Consider the following 21,990-nt stretch of genomic DNA (forward strand, 5'->3'; position numbering starts at 1 on the left):
TTCTCACCCAGTGTCTTCTTAATATTCTTTAGCTCTCTTTTTTTAAAGATTTATTTTTATTTATTTCTCTCCCTACTCCCCCCCTCCTCCCCCGTTGTCTGCTCTCTGTGTCCATTCACTGTGTGTTCTTCCCTGTCCACTTGCATTCTTGTCAGCAGCACCGGGAATCTGTGTTTCCCTTTTGCTGCATGATCTTGCTTCATCAGCTCTCCATGTGTATGGTGCCACTCCTGGGCAAGCTGAACTTCTTTCATGCAGGGCGGCTCTCCTTGAGGGGCATAATCCTTGCATGTGGGGCTCTCCTGCGCTGGGGACACCCCTGCGTGGCACAGCACTCCCTGCATGCATCAGCACTGTGCATGGGCCAGCTCACCACACAGGTCAGGAGGCACTGGGTTTGAACCCTGGACCTCCCATGTGGTAGGTGGATGCTGTATCTGCTTCCCTACCCTTTATCTCTTTAGTCACCTTTTCTTTCAATTATTTGAGTTGATTTAAGAGAATTGTATAATTTTCCTTGGTTAATTTTCTTAAATCCTCTATGTTTTCAGGATATTTGGTTTCTTCCTTTGGCTGGGCCATCTCTTCATGTTTCTTAGTATGGCCTGTAATTTTTGGCTGATGTCTAGGCATCTGAACATGTTGGTGAATTTACTCTGGTGGCCAATTTCTCTATCTTGCCTATTGTTTTTTTGTTTTGTTTTTTTTCCACAGCTCTTCTTTGATATTTGGTTCAATTTGTTCTAAGTTTTTAAAACTGCCCAGCTTAAGTTACCAAAATCAGGCCAGGGACTCGTTATGGGGTACAGATTTTCTTCCATTAGTTAGAGTACAGAGAGACCCCAAAGCAGTTTTTGTCCATGCAATTTCCAGACTGACTGGCAGATGGTGCTCATAGTGCACCTTTCCACACTGGAGTTTCAATCTCTGCTTTCCTCTGTTTTGGTGAGTCAGAGCTGAGATTCAAAGCAGGTTTCCTGGCCTAATTCACTGAAAAGAACCCCCCTGACTCCCTTCCCCTTTCCCTTGTAACAGCTGACAGGGAGGAGGATGTCTGTTTCCCTAGCTGCAGTGAGCCAGAGCTTTTACCCTGACTAAATACCTTGAAGGTGGGGGTGGGGGAGGGAGACTTTCTGGCTGCCATGGGGCTCATGTTTGTTGTTTCAGGTTCTTGCCTTGCTGTCCCTCAACCTCCTGGAAGTTGTTTAGCACTATCCTGGTCTGCTGACCCCAAAGCAGGTCCCTCAGACAGCTTTAGGCTCTTTCACTGTTGTTTTTGTGAGAAAGTAGAGCCCTATCTGCTTATTCCAGTCCCAGGAGGTCTTCCCGGACCTCTCCTGGTTTGTTTTTTTTTACCTTATCTGAAGTCTTACCAGAAACAAGAAGAAAGAAACTCACTAACTCTATTTTCAGGCTTTATTCCAGAAATACTTACATATTCATTTTAAGGGAGGCACTCGCTACCACAGTGAAGTATAGATTTGAAGCAATTTTCCAGATAATTTAATCCCAAAAAAACACTTTGATCTGAACAACCAGACATTTATGAAGTGGATTTTGTTCTGTCTTGGACAGGTAGTTCCTCCAATTTCACTTCACTGATGGAATGAATTAATCCATTCATTCCTTCAATGAGTTTTTATTAACTATCTTCTAAACTCAAAGCACTGCGTTAAACAGATTTATTTTATTTCTGATAGTGAAAATAGCTTAGAACTTTGTGAAGGGAATGCTTATCCTTTTCATGTCAACTTCACACATTATACGATGTACTTCCTAAATCCTAGTTACCCTTCCCTTATTAGCCTCAATGAACCAATAATGTGAAAACAGGGTGAGAGAAAGTATAGGTGCTACCACTAATCCAGCTGTTTTTCCCATAGTTGCAACAAAGCTTCAAGTCCTATCTTGTACATCAAAAAATATACACATACCTTAAAACCAGAATGCCTGCTAATGTTAGATCCAAATGGGTTAAATTCCTTGTTCTATTGTCATAGATGTAGGTTGGATCAACAATGCCCTGCTACTCAAATATGAAAGTTTCAGGCCCTTATAAACCCTGAAGTATTTTATTACAAGAACTGCAATCTCAACAACTGGTTCATGCAAAATCAATATTAATTGTTTATAGATTATTTGGAATGGGGATTTCAAGGTCTCTTTTAAAGTCATAAAATAAATTCCCATACCATCCAAAATAAGTTTGTGCTTATTTGGGCTTGTTTGCTGCTAAATTCATTTGACTTAAACGTAGATTGAAAATCTTTGTCCTCTTTTTAAAAGAGTGCTGTCTCAACAATCACAGACAGTAATAAATCTTTTACCTAACAATAAGTCAAAACCAATCTGTTTTAATATTTACTCAACAGAGATTGTAAGTAAAATTAAGTCAGGGAAAAGGACTATTTTAATTTGACTAGACCTTGCTTATTTAGAATTTCTTCTCTTGCCAAGCTATAAGCTATGGCTTTCCATAATGATTCAATAGCATTTCATGTTTAAAAAGAGTAAAATGTCCCTAGTGAGACACTGATGAGCACAAATGCCAACTTTCTCTTTTTCTCTGGGGTGGAGAAACTCTACTGCCTCTTTTGGTGTATTTTATCTGTGACACTGAATGACTGAATCCTCAAAGAACTTTAAGGTATATTCTACGTAAGTATTTCTGACCAGCAATAGGTTCCATCATGTAACCTCCCACCGACTCTCAAAATCTCAGGCCAATTCCTATGAGCTGAGTAATAGTCTCAGGACTGAGTAGCATCCGTCATGAGGCAAACACAATGTTGCTGTTATACTTTGAGGCTTGTCCAGTGAAACACAGACTCTGAGTGGGTCATCCAGTGCATTCTTACTGCAGATAAACTCTTGCTGTGTTTTTCTTCCAGGGCTGCTAGAATGATTAAGCAAGTGGGCCAAAGCCCACTGCCAATACCACAATGAGGCATCATACCTAATTCTCATCTGACACTCAACTTGTATGCACTGGTTTGGTTGTTAATATATTAAGAGTTCCACCATGGTTGGTAAATAGCTGCTTTCCCTCAACAACCTGATTTGTAAGATCTAACAACTAAGTAGTTTATACTTGTACAACAGGAGGCCTCTTACTTTGCTCTATTCTAAATGGCTTCCAAAACCTCACTGGTTGTTATACATTTTTAATATCACTCCTGCCCATTACACTAGTGAAAATAAAAGTAAATGACCTAACAAGTGTATCTACAAATAAATTAGTTGTGATTTATAAATGTAACTTCCAGTCACTAATGCTGCACAAATTATCCTGAAACTTAGTGACTTATAATAGTAGTATTTATTTTGCTCCCAAGTCTATAGTTTGGGCACAACTCTGTGGCACAGCTTGTCTCTGTGCCATTTGAAGTTAGTGGGGGTGGTTTAAAGGCTGAGAATGGACTCATCTGGAATCATTGTTCACTCATATGTCTGGTGTTTCACTCTGGAAAGATTCAAACAATGGAGAGTGGGAATACCTGGGGCTCCTTGGACTTCTCTATCTCTGTGTGGCCTTTCAGCATGGCAGCTTCAACTGGATTTCTTTCATGTCAGATCATATTCCCAAGGCACATGTCCTGAGACAGAAAGCAGCAAACGGAATCTGTATGGATGCCACCTATGATTTAACCTTTGAAGTCACAGAGCATACTTCTGCTGTACTCTTTTGGTTGAGACAATCACAAAAGTATACCCAAGTCCAAGAGAAGGGGATATAGAGCCCATCTATCAACAGAGGGATGTCAACTTCACGTTGTAAGAAGAACATGTGGAATGAGATATATGGCTACCACCATCACTGGAAAATACCATTTGCCACAATAACTTTTTGTTAAGAGTTTTTTAGAATTAATAACTCTTGCTGTTCTACTTTTAGAATAGATTCATTTACTGACTATTCTTTTTTTCCTTGACTTGAAATAGCTATTTTATTATCAGAGAAATCTAAACATGTAAATCTGATTTCTAGTTTTAAATCCCCCTAAGTTTTAGTACCTTTTTGAAAAGGCACATAAAATAAGTACAAAGTAAAACTAACAATTTTCTGTCTGACCCTTAGACCTAGAAAATCTTTGACAAAAGAATACAAATGAGAATGCAATTAATGGGAATTGCAATGGGAATGCAATTAATAAAATTGCCATAGAAGTCACTTGAATTGCTTGACTTGTGTTCATCTAAATTTGGACAACATTAGCATTATCTTGAGTGTCTTTTTACTTCGAACCAGCCGTACTGTTTTTCCACCAACAATCTTCCTCTTGTAAGAGTTTAGGCAGAGAAGGGGCTGGGTTGAGGCAACATGGTGATCTCTCTTTACCAGTGTGGGACAGCAGCTTAGGGACAGGAGAGGGGCAGAGGTGAGCTGACCCCCATTTCCTAGGCGAGAGTTGCTCCTTATTTGTACTACAGCTAATTTTGCCCAAAGGATGTTGCTGCTAGTTTTTTCTTGGGTATAAAGGTTGGCATAAATTCCGATTTTAAAAAAACCCAAAAAACTAAGGTTTTCTGTCTAGTATTAGAAAGTTGAAGTTTCTTGAGCCTCCAATTGGCAGGATACCATTCTGACTGAAGTAAAATTCATGTGCCGTTTTACTCTCCCATCTTGGTTGTTCCTCCTTCCACCCCACATAGATCTTTAAATTCTTATTGTTTATTTTTCTTTTTTTTAAAAAAGTGTCATTTAGTATTTTGGAAATAAAAATGCTATGAAGAATAGTAATATAAACATCTGTATATTCAACATACAGGTTAGGAAATAAAACTTTACGACGGTTAAAGCTTCCTGTACTTGCTCCCACCCATTACCACACACCCAACTTCCCACCCCCACCCCTTACACTCATTAATAACCTTTCCTTTCCACTCCCTCAGAGACAATACTTTTTCTCTGTTTAGCATTTTTTATGCCTTTGCATTTTTAAATCTGTTACATTTGCTTGTACCCCTAAATTATCTATAGCATTTTGGCCCATGTTTTAAAGTTTTATATCACTGGTATCATACTGTATGTATCCTTCTGAAACTTGCCTTTTAAAAATTATATTTGTGGGAACAGATGTGGCTCAAGCAGCTGAGCGTCCACTTCCCACATGCGCGTTCGGTTCATGGCGCCTCCTGAAAAAACAAAAAACCAACAACAAGCAAAACGAAGTAAAAAAACAACTCAGGGGAAGCAGTGGTTGAGCACTGGCTTCCCACATACAAGATCTCTGGCTCAATCCCCAGCCTTGGCACCTCAAGAAAAAAAAATTTTATGTGTGAAATATATCCTTTCACTCATTTTCACTGCTGCTTAGAATTTCATTGCATGAATATTCCTCAGCTTACTTACTCTTTATCCTACTGGCGGGCATGTTATTTCTTATTTTTGCTATTATAAACAGAGCTTCCATAAAGATTCTTCTTACTTGTTTCTTTGTATACCTAGGTGAGTTTCGTATGGCAGTGAACCATTTAATACATGTCTGCAATGAGAAAAAAGCTTGTGTCAGAATATAAATCAATATGCTATTTCCTTCATCAAAGTCTTATCTGAAAAGATAATCAGCCACCTAAACAGTATGCTTAGTGACAGGAGATTCACATCCTTGCACAAGCTCTTTATCTTATTGTGGTCCAGTAACAAAGAATTTGCAGATGTGCACTACTTTGAGCGAAATTGTTGGGTCACAGGCACAACTTCAGTTTTACTTCATATTCCAAAATCTTCTCCAAAATCATTGTTCCAATTTACGCTGCTATCAGAAGTAAATAAAAATTTCAGTTACTTTACATCTTTGTTAAAATGTGTTGTCATCGGACCTTTTAATTTTTGCCAATCTGTTGGATGTGAAATGATTTCTCATTACAGTTTTATTTTGTCTTTCCCTGATTACTAGTGATGTAGAGCATCTTGTTATATTTCTTTGTTTTTTTTAAAGATTTTTTTTGTCTTTATTTTTTAATGTTACATTAAAAAATATGAGGTCTCCATATACCCCCCAATCCCCTAATTGTTTTTTTTTTTTTAAGTCATGGAACTTTTCTGGATGGTTGCTCCAATTTTCATTTTTTTTTCATTTCTTCCTTTAATTCAATGTTCCAAAAGCAGACCAAAACTGTTTATTGCTTTTTTTTTTTTTAAAGATTTATTTATTTATTTAATTTCCCCCCCTCCCCTGGTTGTCTGTTCTTGGTGTCTATTTGCTGCGTCTTGTTTCTTTGTCCGCTTCTGTTGTCGTCAGCGGCACGGGAAGTGTGGGCGGCGCCATTCCTGGGCAGGCTGCTCTTTCTTTTCACGCTGGGCGGCTCTCCTCACGGGCGCACTCCTTGTCTGTTCTTGGTGTCTATTTGCTGCGTCTTGTTTCTTTGTCCGCTTCTGTTGTCGTCAGTGGCACCGGGAAGTGTGGGCGGCGCCATTCCTGGGCAGGTTGCACTTTTCTTGCGCGCTGGGTGGCTCTCCTTACAGGTGCACTCCTTGCACGTGGGGCTCCCCCACGCGGGGGACACCCTTGCGTGGCACGGCACTCCTTGCGCGCATTAGCACTGCGCATGGCCAGCTCCACACGGGTCAAGGAGGCCCGGGGTTTGAACCGCGGACCTCCCATGTGGTAGACGGACGCCCTAACCACTGGGCCACAGTCCGTTTCCCTGTTTATTGCTTTTTTATCCCTACCTTTTTCTATCTTTTTCCACTTCTATCATTCCAATCTTTGGTAGTGGAATGTTATGATGCTCAGATGACTGGTTTTCTGTTTTTCTTGCTCTACTGCCACTTTGCTGGCTCAAGGTATCTTGGGATTTCTACTTTTGATAAAGCCCTGTAACTATATCTTTTTTTTTCTTTTACATTTTTCAATTTATCATGTAACTATATCTTGCATGGGCAGGACTCCTGGGGTTTACTCATTAAAGCAACTTAATTTTGTTCTCCCACTCTCCTTCTATGTCCTGTACCATGGGGGAAATCTTTATCTTACTCCTAGACAAAACTTAGACTGGTTTCATGACTTTTCTCTTCAATTGTAGTTAATATAAAGTCATATATGATATTAGATTGCAAAGATCGTGTTTGTGCCCAGCCCAATATAAGGATCAGCATTTTGATCTTTATTCATAGGTACAACTTCTTTACCCTCTCCTCTCTGGGGCTTCCTGCAGTTGGGCTGTCTGCTTCCAAGGAGGCCACATGGTCCGTTTCTCTTTTTCTGTCTGGACTATCTTCCTTTTCTGAGGTTTGCTAATTGCAATTTCTCCCACATCTTAGGTGTAAGGTAAGGGTTTGGGAAGGCAAGGAAGAGCTGCAAGGGATAAAGAAATATTTTTACTCTTCTAAGATGGCTTTGTTCTCCTCAGAATTAGGAGACCTTTGAAGTCAATTCTTTCTCTTAAGGGTATTTCCAAGGATTCTTAAAAGATTTCCCTGCCAGACATCTGCAACTGCAATTCTTTGGATGTATGTATTACCTCTCATTCAGCTGACCATTCCCAATCCTCCCTCATCTCTTCTCTTCAAACAAATACCCCACAGCCTCTTTCTCCGCAGTCCACACACCATCTTGGGAAAATGTTATATTAACTTTATATTAACTACAGGCCAGCCATCTTGGGAAAATGGCTTTAATATTAATTTCTTTTGTCTTTCAGACAAATGCCTATTATTTATTTTTATTTAAAAAATTTTATTTTGGGGAGAATATAGGATTTTTCCCTTTTGGAATAATGAAAATGTTCTAAAATGACTGCAGTATTGCAGCACAACTCTGTGATGAAAATGAGAGTCCATGACTATACTTTTTTTTTTAGATTTATCTATTTATTTCCACCCCTTCCCCTCCTCTTGCCCTGCTGTTTGCTGTTTGTGTTGCCTTCTCATTTTCTGTCCTCTAGGATTCACTGGGATTCAAACCTGGAGACCTCTGATGGGGAGAGTTTCCTTGCCAATTGCGCCACCTCAGTTCCTGGTTTCTGCTATGCTTCACCTTGATTCTCCCCTTGTCTCTCTTTTGATGCATCATCATCTTGCTGTGTGACTCACTTGCACGGGACACTGGCTCACCACGTGGGCACTTGCACAGGCATTTGTGCAGGCACTGGTTCACTGCACAGGCCCTCACGTGGGCACTGGTTTGCTGTGTGGGCACTCTTTCTCTTCTTTTTCACCAGGAGGCCCCAGGGATCAAACCCATGTCCTCCCACATGATAGGTGGTAGCTCTATCACTTAAGGCACATCTGCTTCCCTGAGGATACACTTTGAATGGATTGGACAAGGCCTGGGATTGTATAACAGCCAGTCCTGCCATGGATGAATGACTGTGGTTAACAGAACAAATATGAGAACATTCTCTCATGAACTAACAAATATATAGTGTTAATAATTGGGTAGGTTGGAGGCAAAATACACCAATAAGTTAATAATAATATTTTGATGAGACTCTTTCATAATTTGCAACAAATGTTTCACATCAGTGCAAGGTGCTATGGTGGGGTGATGTTGGGAGCCATGTATAATGATACGTATGTTTGTTCCCAACTTTTGCTATATACACTCATTGTTTGTGTATGTTCCTGTGTGATATACTTCAATGAAATTAAATTTTAAAAAAGTTTTTGAACGACTAATATATTCTCACTGTTCGCTCAAAATTCAGAGTACAAAAGGGTGTGAATAAACATTCCTCTTCCTCCCAGTCATCTGGTTTCCTTCTACATAGACAGCCAGGGTTGGTAGTTTCTTGTGTATCCCTGTAGAGATATTTTATACATGTACAAGCAAATATTATATACACCCACTTTTTTTGCATGTGCAACACAAATAGTAGAATACTATTCACATATGATTCTTTTTATGGTGATCTAAAGCCAACATTCCTACATCAGGTCCCTCATCAGATCCCTGGGGTTGGTCAATCTCACCCCCCTTTTGGAATGGGAACAGTTAACTTCTCAGGCACCATCCTCCTCTAACCTGCTGGGAAGGTTGCTCTAGGTTTTTCAGGCCTGAATCCAGCCTTAGGCTACTATGCCTCTCAGATTCTGGCACACACGTCAAGTTCTCCATATTGTCTCCTTGAAGCCACTCATACTAACTTGAGGTAAGGAAGAAGCTACCTCTGCATCCCACTGCCAGTTCTATCCAAAGAAATCCTCCTCTCAAATCCTCTCAACTGACAATCACTCCATATTTTCACATTAATGACCTGGTTGGGGGCCCTGAGTGAGGGGCCCAAGAGCCATGTAACTGGTCTCATATTTTTCCTTTGAGAGTTTGCAACTTGGAGGTCTGTCTCACAACCTGTTCTGGTTGCTTCTATCAGTTTATCTTAGGATCTCACTCAAAAATTCCACTTTGATATCCAGTAACAGTCAAATACGGCTAAACATAGCTTTTGTAGATATTCTTGTTCTCTCTTGATTTAATGTCACAGAGATTTCTCTGACCAATATTTCCTTGGCTTGTGTGCACATAAGCAAATATTTATATATTAGACAGATGGCTCTATCTCTATTTTTGACCAGAGAAAGATCTTACTGATAAGTTTCAGTTTTTCCATAATTCTGCCCAGGACACCAAACCTCATAGAAAAATTGAAGAATAAGCCAAAAGACTGAATCTAGAAAAAGAAACTAACCAGAAATTTCGTATTTACTTAGCTTGTTAAAGTTGAAGGAAGATTTGCAATCTGAATGATTGCATTTATTATTGATAGTAGCTATATTTCAACAGTTGTACATCAGTTGTAGCAAATGTAACAGCCACATGTGAAAAGATCATTGCTGGGCCAGTGGAAAAAGGGGGAGGATGTTGGTGATATGGGAGTCCCCTACATTCTATATGTGACTTTCCTGTGACCTAAAAGTTTTTTGAAGACATTTTTAAAAAAATGACGTAAGACACTGAGGAATAAATGGAAGATTGCCTTGCCACTGTACATATAGGGCAACACTTATTAGAGTGATGAAAGACAAAATGTAAAAAAAATTGTTATGATATTTTTAATTTTTTAATACCCCAATTTATTTTTTACCTTATTTTAATTTTTCTATAATTATTATCCATTTTATTTCTAATCTTTAAACCTATCATTACTATTTCATTTTCCTATTAATTGAATTTGGCAATATATTAGGCTTCATTTTTGAAGAAGTTTTGGATCACAGAGGGGTTCAACTGTGGCAGGGGAGGAGTATTGATGTGGGGTGTTATTGATGGGGGCATGGGTGGGAGGGAGTTCTCCAGGGCATGCATATAGGATAAATAGATAGGTTTGGATGTTTGTTGGGTATTGGCATAGTGGGTAGAGTTTCACACAACAACTGAGGGAGTGCTGAGTTCACATCCTTGGGAGCTCTGTTGCATTCCCTAATGGAACAGCAACAATCCCCCAAATGCAAAAGCAAAGACCAGTGAAGAAGGATGGTCAATGATAGGCCCTTGATACTGATGACTATGCTTATGAGCCTGTGTGCTTGAAATTTCAACTTGGCCTAGAGCTGCAGGGTGCCTAAGAGTAACCTCCTGAGAACCTCCATGTTGCTCAGATGTGGCCACTCTCTAAACCAAACTCAGCATGTAAATACATGGGACATGACTCCTGGGGATGAGCCTCCCGGGTGCTGAGGGATTACTACCAACCACCAGCTGGTGGTGCAACTAGAAAAAGATCTTGAATAAAAGGGGTAAATGTTAAAGACAAATGAGTTTATATGGCTAGAGATTTCAAAATGAGTCAGGAGGTCATCAGAGGGGTCATACTTGCACATGTCTCATCAGAAACTCAGAGACAGCCAAAGTAGATACAACCCCAGGTATTGGTGCTCCTGAGGGTTACAGAGACACCCAGATCCTACAGTCATGGCAGATGGCTCTGAAGTTCAGTGCCTTGCCAGTGGGCCCTACGTAGGAATTTGTGCTCCTCAGTGTGATAGAGTAGGAATCAGATGTGACTTCTCTACACATGCCTCTTCTGTCACTTTTACTGATTGGTGCTGGTGTTGCTTCAGGCTCAGGAGATTTGAATCTCTGGACTGTCCATGTGCCAGCTGGGCCCTGAGCCTCAGCAGTGTTGTAACACCTACTCTCCGGTTTGTTGGACTTATCCAGGTTAGCTAACAAGGAGGTGAAAATGGTCAACCACCACCAAGGAACCGAGAGAGTCTACAGCTACAAGCAGGAGAATCCCATCCATTAGTCATATGGGATCTAAGCTCCCTCTCAATTTAGAGGTGGAGTGGACATTGTCATCCCAGGGTCCTCAGGATGGAGGAATAAAATATGGATTAGAGTGGATTTATTGGTATTCTACTACAGAATTATTGTGACTCTAGCAATGGAAGAAATTATATCATTGATATGGAGACTGTGGCCATGGGAGTTTCAGAAGGCAGGGAGAGGGAAAAAGAGATGTGATATGGGGGCATTTTCAGGACCTGGAATTGTCCTCAATGATATTGAAGGGACAGATGCAGGACATTATATATCCTGCAATGACCCACTGAATGGACTGGGAGAAAGTGTAAACTAGAATCCATGCTGTGTAGCAGTGCTTCAAAATGTATTCATCAAATGCAATGAACATACCACAGTAATGAAAGAAGTTGTTGATGTTGGAGGAGTGGGGGGGTATGGGAAACTTTTATATATATATATAAATATTTATTATTTTTTATTTCTTTCTCTCCCCTTCCCTGCGCCCCCGCCCCTGCCCCCCCAGTTGTCTGCTCTCTGTATGCATTTGCTGTGTGTTCTTCTGTGGCCGCTTGTATTCTTATCAGCAGTACTAGGAATCTGAGTCTCTTTTTGTTGCGTCATCTTGGTGCATCAGCTCTCCGTGTGTGTGTGTGTGTGTGTGTGTGTGTGTGTGTGTGTGTGTGTGTGTGATACCACTCCTGGGCAGGCTGCACTTTCTTTCGTGCTGGGCGGCTCTCCTTACGGGGCACACTCCTTGGGCGTGGGGCTCCCCTATGCGGGGGACACCCCTGCATGGCACGGCACTCCTTGCGCACATCAGCACTGAGAGGGCCAGCACATCACACAGGTCAGGAAGCCCTGGGTTTGAAGCTTGGACCTCCCATGTGGTAGGTGGATGCCCTATCCGTTGGGCCAAATCTGCTTCCCTATATTTTTTAATGCAAAATTTTGTATGATTCATGTATCCTTAAAAAAAAGCTAATAATCTTTTTTTAAAATGATGATGGGCAAGATTACAGATCAGGCTTGGCACGCAGGCTTGACACTTCAATAAGTCCTTTAACTTCCTATTGAAGTGTCTTTAACTAACCCTGACACATAATTTTATCCAATTAACTATGAATAGTGAATGACATCATTAAATGACCATTGCTTTATCTCTACTCAATTTGTTATAGAGATCAATGTCAAATTTTACATTTTCAGGAGAGAAAACATACAGCTATTCACCCAAAATGTAATTAAATTCAACAGACATCATTGCATTCAACAAATACTGATTTAGGGCTTAGTTTGTACAAGGCACTGAATCCATTTATAAAAAAATAGTGAAAATAGCTAACGTTTTTGAGTAGCTACTGTGTGTCAGTTATCATGCTATATCCTTTAATAAATTATTTCTTTTTTTAAAAAAAGATTTATTTATTTATTTAATTCCCCCCCACCCCGGTTGTCTGTTCTCTGTGTCTATTTGCTGCATCTTGTTTCTTTGTCCACTTCTGTTGTCGTCAGTGGCACGGGAAGTGTGGGCGGCGCCATTCCTGAGCAGGTTGCACTTTTCTTGCGCGCTGGGTGGCTCTCCTTACGGGTGCACTCCTTGCACGTGGGGCTCCCCTACGCGGGGGACACCCCTGCGTGGCGTGGCACTCCTTGCACGCATCAGCACTGCACATGGGCCAGCTCCACATGGGTCAAGGAGGCCCGGGGTTTGAACCGCGGACCTCCCATGTGGTAGACGGACGCCCTAACCACTGGGCCAAGTCCGTTTCCCAATAAATTATTTCTTTTACTTTTCACACAGCCCTATGAAGTAGGTATTATCACAATTTTCATTGTACAGATGTGGAAACTGAAGTACAAACAGGTAAAGTACCTTGACCATAGTTATACAGCTAGTAAGTAGTCCAGCCAGGCTTCATACCCAGCCCTGTTTCACTCCATTTTTCAAGCTTTTAATCTACTATGAAGGAGACAAAGGTCCTTACAGTCTATTGATGATGCATGAAAAAAATGTAGGACTGTTGATTGTCGATACTCTCCTAAAGGAAGTACACAGCAACATGGAGTTCAGAGATGGAAGAGTACTTGCAAAGGAAGAGGAATCATGGAAATTTTCCTGTAGGAAGTAGCTTTTGAGCTGGCAGAAATTGTGAGCTGGGGTGGTATGTGCTCCAGGTTAGGAAACAAAGCACTAGAGGTGACAATGAGCAGGTCATGTCTGAGATCCAGTTTGGTTCAAATGTAACACCCAATTAGGGAAGTAATAATAGGCACTATTTATTTCTAGCTTTCTATCTTTTGTGTGTCTGATCCTTAAGACAACCCTATGGGGTAGATATCATTGGTCTCAAATTATATAAAATAAAATGGAGTTTCTGGAGGGGTCATAGGACAAGTAATTGATGGAACCAAGATTTGAATCAGAGTCTTCCTGACACCACAAACCTGATCTTCCTGCTTTATCAGGCTGCCTTTCTTCAGGGAGACTGAAACCTAGGCTTGTGCCATATTGAGAAAGGTCTTTATAGATGAGGGGATAAATTTATACTTACCTTGGCAGGCAGAGGCAGGGCAAGGACAAAATCAAAACTGGGCTCTGCAATCATTTGGGCAGTAGAAACAAGAGCCTGAGTTAGAAGGGCAATGGTGCATCCAGGCAAGCAGGGAGTAGATTCAGGAAACATGCATATGTGGAGGTTAAAGACTTAATAGCTGATTGGGTAGGAGCAAGGCAGAGAGAGGAGTGTATGATATATTTGAATTTTTGAGACTCTCAGTTCTCAGAATGGTGGTACCATTAGGAGAAATATAGAGGGCATAATGAGGAGCTAGCTTCTTGGGTCTGAAAAGACGGTAAAGGATGAACTTAATTTAGGAGTTGGAGGTAATAATGACATTTTGTCTCTATTTGAAAACCGAAAAGAAAAAGTTGGAAATTGAAATCTGAAGTTTGCGTCCAAGATCCAGTTATCCACAGAGAGATGAGAGAATATAAATTGAAAAGAAAAAGTGCAGAAAAAATCCAATCTTGGTGTTTACTTGAGAAATAGAAAGAAAAGGGGGAGCCACATTGAACACCTACTATGTACCTAGCACAATTTTGTTCCAGGGATGAGCAAATAAAACAGGACTTAATATACTCAAGAGCCATTCTGTAGGGTATAAACAGCAAGAGTTATGGATGTCAAGAAAGGAGAGAAGTTGATGTGGTTAGAGGTATTTGGAAGGTGAGGGAGAGGGAGGAGAGAATCACAAACCATAACATGTAGATATTGTGCATAGGGTGATACAAGTGTACCACTGCTCCAGAAACCTTGACAGTAACTTTTGGTGTTTTCTCTGTTGTTTAGGTAGTAGTGTGGGAGTGGGTGGGGTGAGAAAAGCATAAATATGATTTGAAGCAAGGAAGACCCCAAATCTTGTATCTGCCTTTTACTGATGGTAAAATATTGCACAAATTACTTAGCTTTTTGGACTCAATTTCCTCTTAAAAAAAAAAAAAAAGAGTATAATACTTTATAAGGTTGTATGAATTCAGTAAAATAATAGGTGGAAAATCATTTTCACTGCTTTACATAAAAGATTGGGGGAAACCTAAATAACCCTCCTTAGGCTATTTTACTTGCTACCATTTATACCTTTGGGATACCCACATTTCCTCTTCTTTCCTCCGGTACAGCTTCTTGAAGCCAGAGTGCACGTGTTACGTATGTGTAGGATTTCTGTACACCCACTTCACTTTTACTGGGCACAGGCCCTACAAAGAGGGAACAGTCACTGCCTCCTCCTATTACTGATATCATCCCTTCAGTAAACATTTGTTGGTTACCTTCAAGGTCCTTGTTACTATGCTAGGCGCTGTTGGGGTACAGAGAGATGAAACAGAATTTAAAGTTCTCAAGATACTTCAAGAGGAGAAATAATCTGAGTAAATAACTATGGGTGTTCAGAAGGTGAAGAAAAGTGACTAGGGGAGAGCTAGCATATGGTGAGCACCTAGCGGAAGGTGGCATTATTTGCAGAAGAGGTGTCATTTAAGCTAAGTCTCAATAGAATTCGTCATGCGGAGATTGGGGAAAGATGATAAAGATATTAGAAGATACGGTAATTACAGAAAGTCTCTTAAAGAACAGTAATGTTAATGCCTAAATCTAATGGGAGGAAACTCCGTTTTACTTGCTTTGGAGTTTTAAGCTACTAAACAGAGTGCATGCTAAACAGAATTGTAACCCCTGCGAATAAAAGGGTCACAGTGACAGCACTGGGTAACTGCAGCAGCCGCAGAGCTGGAATACTCTGCAACTGACAGGAGTAAAGAAGATATATTTGAACAACAATCGGTGAAACATTGTAAACTCTTCAGAAGCTGCCGTTTCCAGATTTCGAGTTCATCCCCGTGAAAACCCTCAGCCTGTCTTCTCCGCCGGGGGTGAAAAGCGCAGCCACAAGGCCCAATTAGCGACAGAGCCAAGAGGACCGGGGTGTCCACTGCAGATACATTTTGGCTCCTCCCGAGTTCAGCAAGGCACAAGCTTCGCCACACCAAACATGGCGGTCTCAAGGTTCCTCTCCCCGTTTTAGCTCATCCTCACCTTCTGGTCACACTCAACATGGCCCTTACCGAAGGTAGCATTCTTGTTGAACGGTCTCGGGGCGGTTCTCGCGAGGTTTCCCCGGCCTCTGACTGCTCCCGCCCTGCCTCGCGCCGCCGCCGCCGCCACGGTCGCCGGCGCCACTCCTCCTCCGTGTCAGTTGTTGGGCTGTAATGGCGCCTGTGCCGCCGCTGCCGAAGTGACTCCCGGGCGGGGGAGCGGGGCCAGACCTGCGCCTGACGGAACTGCAGAGAGCTGCAGCTCAGGGGGTGGCTTTCTGTGGGGGAGGGGAGGCAGCCTTTTCGCCTCTCCTTCCCTGTTGACCGGCGGATCCCGGGAGCCGGTGCGAGGCGGGCGCCCTGTGCGTTCCCAGAGCGGGGAGGCCAGGCCTGGCAGCCCTGGGGCCGGTCAGGGCGGCGTCACTGTACCCTCCGCCAGGCCCCGCGGGATGCACCGTGGGAGCCGAGGGCGGAGGCGACACACTCAGGTGAGCTGCGGGAAGACTCGGCTGGCACCGCGAAGGCTGAGTCGGCCTCTGCTGCCTCTGTCCGCGGTCCCGGGTCTCTGGCGGAGGCGAGACAGGCGGGGTGGGGCGGGGAGCCTGGTGTCACCTCGGGGAATCTCTCTAGATCCTGAGGTTTTGCGGGGAGGACCATCCTGAGACCGGGTTTTCAGGTCCCAGCGGTGCCTGTCGAAGACGGGATTTCCTTACCTGCCAGTGTACCCTCGTCTTCTCGCCTGCAAAAAGATTTAAGATACCTCTGTCGCCTTGGTCTCCTGAGAAGTGTCCTTTCTTCATTTGGTGATCAGGCTTATTTTGGGAAATTCCGGGGAACTGGAGCTACCAGTTTCTGTTTTTCCATTTGGTGGGGTAACATTCTCAAGTATAGGGAAAAACTTTGATTTTCTGCTATAGTCTAGCTGCTGCTGAATGTAGTCTGCTGGTTTAATCATAGATGACTTAAGAGATTTACAAAGCTTTGCGCTTTGAAAGTTGTCAGTATTTCCCCCCGCCCACTTTTTAAAGGCAGCCCTACGTAATAAATAATAATAGCTAATGCCACAGATATGGGTTGGAGTTTGGAGTTTTAGTTTTCAAATAGAAAGTTGTACATAAGGCATAGATTTTAATGGTTTAGTGTAGTTAACAAATCCTTCATATAAGAAAAAACAGGTTGTGAATAGTGATCAGTTCTCATGTACTCCATCTGATTTTGTTTTGTTTTGTTTTAATGGCGGTTCTTGTTTTGAATTTGAAGAAGCCGTTAATGGTTATGTTGCCATGTTAACGATACCTCCTGCCCTGTATTTTAAAGGTTATAAAGGAAAGACTCTTAGGTAGACCTAGAAACAATTCAAAATGTTTTATAAGAAGCAATAATGAAGTACTGAAAACTGTCCTCCATTTTTAAAATTCCTTAGTTTAAAATATTGTTTTTAAACAAGGCTGCTGTTAATAACATGGGATTGTGACTTGGGTTGTTTGCTAGAAGTTGCTTCAAACTCCTGGACATATAATAATTGGTTTCTGTGTGCTAAATTGACAGACTCCATTCAGCGTAATAAAATAAACTGGCCGTTGAATCGTTATTGCATTAAGTTTAAAACACCTTAATCAGAAAATGAGTATCAGGCTAGAATACATTGTATGTGTGGATAAATACATGTGTATCTTGTCTAGTCATAGTCCCTATGTACTTGTGTTTATAATGATGGTGAGTTATAATATGTAAACAATTTTGTACATATATGAAAAAATTTCTCTGTTTCTATTTGAGATGTGTGTGTAGCATTAGGTAAGAGGGTTAGTTCTTGTACAACCAGCATCTTGGGGGATAATTAAATAATCAATTTATGAGTTAGGAAGTTTTTGAATGTTTTCTTCAGCTTTTGATTGTCCATTTTATAGTATATCTACCACATCATGGACAGAAGAAAGGAGAGGAAAACCCTATATAGTCAATTTTGTTGTTAAATTGTTTTAAGTTTTAGTGAGTGCGAAAAAAGAGAAACCATTGTCTGAAATAACTCAACATCAGTTTTGGTGTGCTTCCATGTACATTATTTTATTTAGTCTTCATAATAGTCTTGTGTAGTAGTGTGGATAGTACCCTTATTTTGCAATTATGGAAATGACAGATAAGGAAATTCACTTATTTATGTGAATTCTGTTCTTATTTTGTAGATAACCTAGAATTAATTTTATTTTAAATTAAATAATAAACTTCTGGCATTTAATATTATTTTACAAAATCGAAAAAATACTCAATTTTTGTTCCTTTTTATGTACCACTTGCTCCTTATGCTGATAATTGTCAATTTTAAAAAAACATTTTCCGAACATTTTCTTGTTAACAAGTCATGAATTATTGTAATGGGTTATTACTTATTACGTGTGCTTTTTGTTTGGACAAGGTTCATAAGAAATTGCAGTTAATTTATTGTCTTTCATTTTGTGTTGTTACTCATAGTTTTTTTGTATTTGGTTCTTCAAATAATTTATACTCTTGGTTATGTAAAACATATTCAAGCCACATGATCAGTGGCATAACTGAAAAGTAATAATATCTTGGTAATTTTATGGTGGAGACAACTGATGATTTACAAAGTTAACTTTCTACAGTTGTGATTGCTATTTTCGCAATATGGGCAAGCTATAAAATTTTCTTTATTAACTTTTTTTCCTATGTTAAGCAATTTTTAGTGTCACAGATATTTCAAAAAAAAAAAAAGAAAAATCAAAAAAGCTCATAGCTTTTTTTCTGCACTTATTTTTCCCCCATTGTTATCACAGTATGATTATACATTTACTTCTGTTTTTGGTTATTGCCTTTCTTGTTTAGTTTGTAAATTCCATGATAACAGAGATACTCTGTTGACTACTATGCCTCCAATGCCTAGCACATAGTAAGGTGGCCAATAAATGTTTGTTGAATAAATTGACTAAAGAATGAACCTAGGATTGTCTTTTTAAAAATGAAACAAAAATTGGCTCACAGTTATGGGCCACACCTCTGCTCTTCTTAGAAATATACTCTAGAGGTATGTTCAAGTTTTTTAAGAAGCAGGGAAATGACAGCCCAGAATTAAAAAGCTGCTGAGAATAAGCCACAGGTGGATCCTGATAACTTTATTGACTATTTTAATGATTTACCTAGTTGCTATGGCAATAGTCATTATAATTTATAGAAACTTTAAGACCCTGACATGTTATAGAAGTATTATAATTATAGACTTGTAATGATGTTAAATCACTTCTTAATAACAGCTTTGGAAATTTTAACTGAAAGACCAGCTAGTCCAATTCCCATGATATATGGATAAAACAGAGGATCATATAGGGGAACTTTCTCATTCATAGCTGGTTTCATAACTGAAAGAAGAATCCACAACATAACTGCTGAATCTACATTTATTTGTTGACTATGTCATATAATAACAAATCAGAGATGACTTAACCTTTGGATAATTGTGATCAACCTCACGGTCTATTTTATTTTATATTGGTTTAATTAAAAACTTAAATGGGACTGATTTAATTAATCAAAAATATTTGTTAATTCATAAATGAACCTTAACCCTCTCCCTTGTTATTGGGACTATAAATTTGTACAAGTAGAACAACCTGAAAGGAAGTTTGGCATCACTGATCACAATTTTTTTTTTTTTTTTTTTGAGGTACCAGGTTTGGGACCTCATATGTGGGAAGCTGCCATTCAACCACTGAGCCACATAGGCTCCCCTGAGTTGGGTTTTTCATTTGTTTGCTTGTTGTTTGGTTTTTATTTTTTTCAGGAGGCACAGGAGACCAAACCCAGGACCTCCAGTGTGGGAAGCCGGTGCTCAACTGCTTGAGCACATCCACACCCACTTATCAAAATTTAAAGTATATATACTGGGGAGCAGATGTAGCTGAAGTGGTTGAGTGCCTGCTTTCCATGTACGAGGTCCTGGGTTCGATCTCTGGTACTTCCTAAAAACAAACAAAAACAAGCAAACAAACAAAAAAACCCAACTCTCACTGGGGAGCAGATGTAGGTCAATGGTTGAATGTCTGCTTCCCATGTACAAGGTCCTAGGTTCAATCCCTAGTACCCCTAAAAAAATAAAAACGCACATATTCTATGATAGAGTAATTTCACTTTTGGGAGTTTATCCTATATAACTTTTAAACCAACAAAAGATTAAATCTATAAGAATGTTCATTGTAGCATTATTTTAAGTAAATACTAATAACCTTTATAAATAACAAAAATGTCCTAAATGTCCATTGGTAGGGGGATAGTTAAAATTATAGTATGTTTATGCAGTGGAATACTGTGCAGTTATGAACAGGTTGAGGGATATCTATATTTACTTTAAGAGAAGCAGCTGAGTGTATCCTTAAACATATGGGCCATGCAATCAGACTTTGAGGGTTAAAATCCTGACTATACCATTTACTAGCTGTGACTATTAGCAAGTTATTTAACCTCATCTATGAAGTGGGTATAGTAATAATTCTTACCTACAGAGCTGTTGTGAGAGTTAAATTAGTACATGTTTAAGTCCTAAGAGTTGAGCTTAGCAAGTAGTAAGCACCACATAGGTGTTGGCTATTATTATGTACTTACACGGAAGAATGCTCATGGTATAATGAATAAAAAAAACAATAAGTTGCAATACATTGTGGAATATTCAATTTTATAAGCAAAACCAAACATAGAAAAGAAGTGTAGTTTGATTTTTAAATTTTGTATGTGCATAGAAAAAGGTCTGCAATGATAGACATTAAGGTGTTAGCAGTGGTTATCCCTGGGTAAGTGGATGACTTTGTTTTTAGCTTATTTTGTTTCACTTTTATGATTTTAAAAATTGTTTTTCCAAAGAAGAAATATGAAGTAGAATTTTTCTTCTATTATACAGTGATATAAATGTATCCTTTTCTTAGAGCATTTGTAGGTTTACAGAAAAATCATGGAGAAAGTATTGAGCTCCCCTCTCACACATAGATTTACCTATTAACATTTTGCATTAGTGTGGCACCTTTGTTACAGTTGACAAAATATTATTATTGTAAATATACTATTAACTGCAGCCCATAGTTTACATAGGGTTCACTTTTTGTGTTATACAGTTTCTATGGGTTCTGTCTTTTCTGGTAATTTATATACAACCTAAAATTTCCTATTTTATCCACTTTCAAATGTTAGTTCAGTCGTATTGATTACATTCACAAAGTTCCTCCATCATCACATCATCCATTGTCAAAACTTTTCCTATCACCCCAAACAGAAACTCTGAACCAATTAAATACTAACTCCCCATTCCCCACCCATACCTCATGCCCTGGAAATCCTTATTTTAGTTTCTGACTATGAATTTGAATATTCAGCTTATTTCCTATAAGTGAGACCATAGAATATTTGTCCCTTTGTGTCTGGCTGATTTCACTCAACATAATATCTTCAAGGTTCAAAACTATGTTGTGTCATGCATCAGAATTTCATTCCTTTTTGCAGCTAAGCAAAATAATATTCCATTATATGTATATACTACATTTTAAAAAATAAACTTTATTTCAACTTCAAAAAGTAAATAACAGACAAAAGGCAACTTAACAAATTATAGAAGCATTACTTTAAAAAATTCTGTCCAGGCTCATTTATCTTATTTAGTCCTAAAAACAAACTCAGTTGTTTTTTCGTTGTTCCAAAAGATGAATAAATAAGCACAGATTGATTATATGACATGACCAAGGTCTCCTTGTTAATGAAGAAAATGAAAAAAACAAAAAAAAAGTTTAATTATATTTGCATTTCATAAAACTAAATATCATATTCTTTTTTGACCCTTACCATTGATATAGTGCCTTTTTTGAATTTGCTACAAAAATATTACGTTTTTTTACCTTAGTTGTATTTTTGAAATTGTCACCATATTCTTAACAATTTGTAATAAACACTCTTGTATTTTTATTATTAACCACAATCTTTATCTACCACCTAAATTACTATTATATAGTCCCTAGATTGCCCTCTAGATGTCTTTTAATTAACTTTAACCTCCTTAGACTATCCCTTTCAGCCATAATCCCATTTATAAATCAGCAATTGTTATACTCATTATAATGTGTTACCATTAACTCTACCCATTTCCTCATATTTGTAATATTAAACATTCCTATTAAAATTCTGCATACATTCAGATTCAGCTCCCCATTCTTA

General features: G+C 39.4%; 1 protein-coding gene across 4 annotated transcripts in view; it reads left to right on the forward strand.

Moving 5' to 3' along the window:
- The first annotated feature begins 15,441 nt into the window (after positions 1-15,441).
- The window catches only part of CEP350 (centrosomal protein 350), a 188,895-nt gene continuing 182,346 nt past the window's right edge, over positions 15,442-21,990 (forward strand). For 2 of the 4 annotated variants that reach the window (XM_058274814.2, XM_058274815.2), the window contains exon 1: positions 15,442-16,271. The gene's annotated coding sequence lies outside the window, so the exon portion shown is untranslated. The remainder of the gene's footprint in view (positions 16,272-21,990) is intronic. The other 2 variants (XM_058274816.2, XM_058274817.2) reach the window with 2 other exon arrangements.

Source organism: Dasypus novemcinctus, chromosome 13 (assembly GCF_030445035.2).
Source record: "Dasypus novemcinctus isolate mDasNov1 chromosome 13, mDasNov1.1.hap2, whole genome shotgun sequence".
NCBI lineage: Eukaryota > Metazoa > Chordata > Mammalia > Cingulata > Dasypodidae > Dasypus > Dasypus novemcinctus.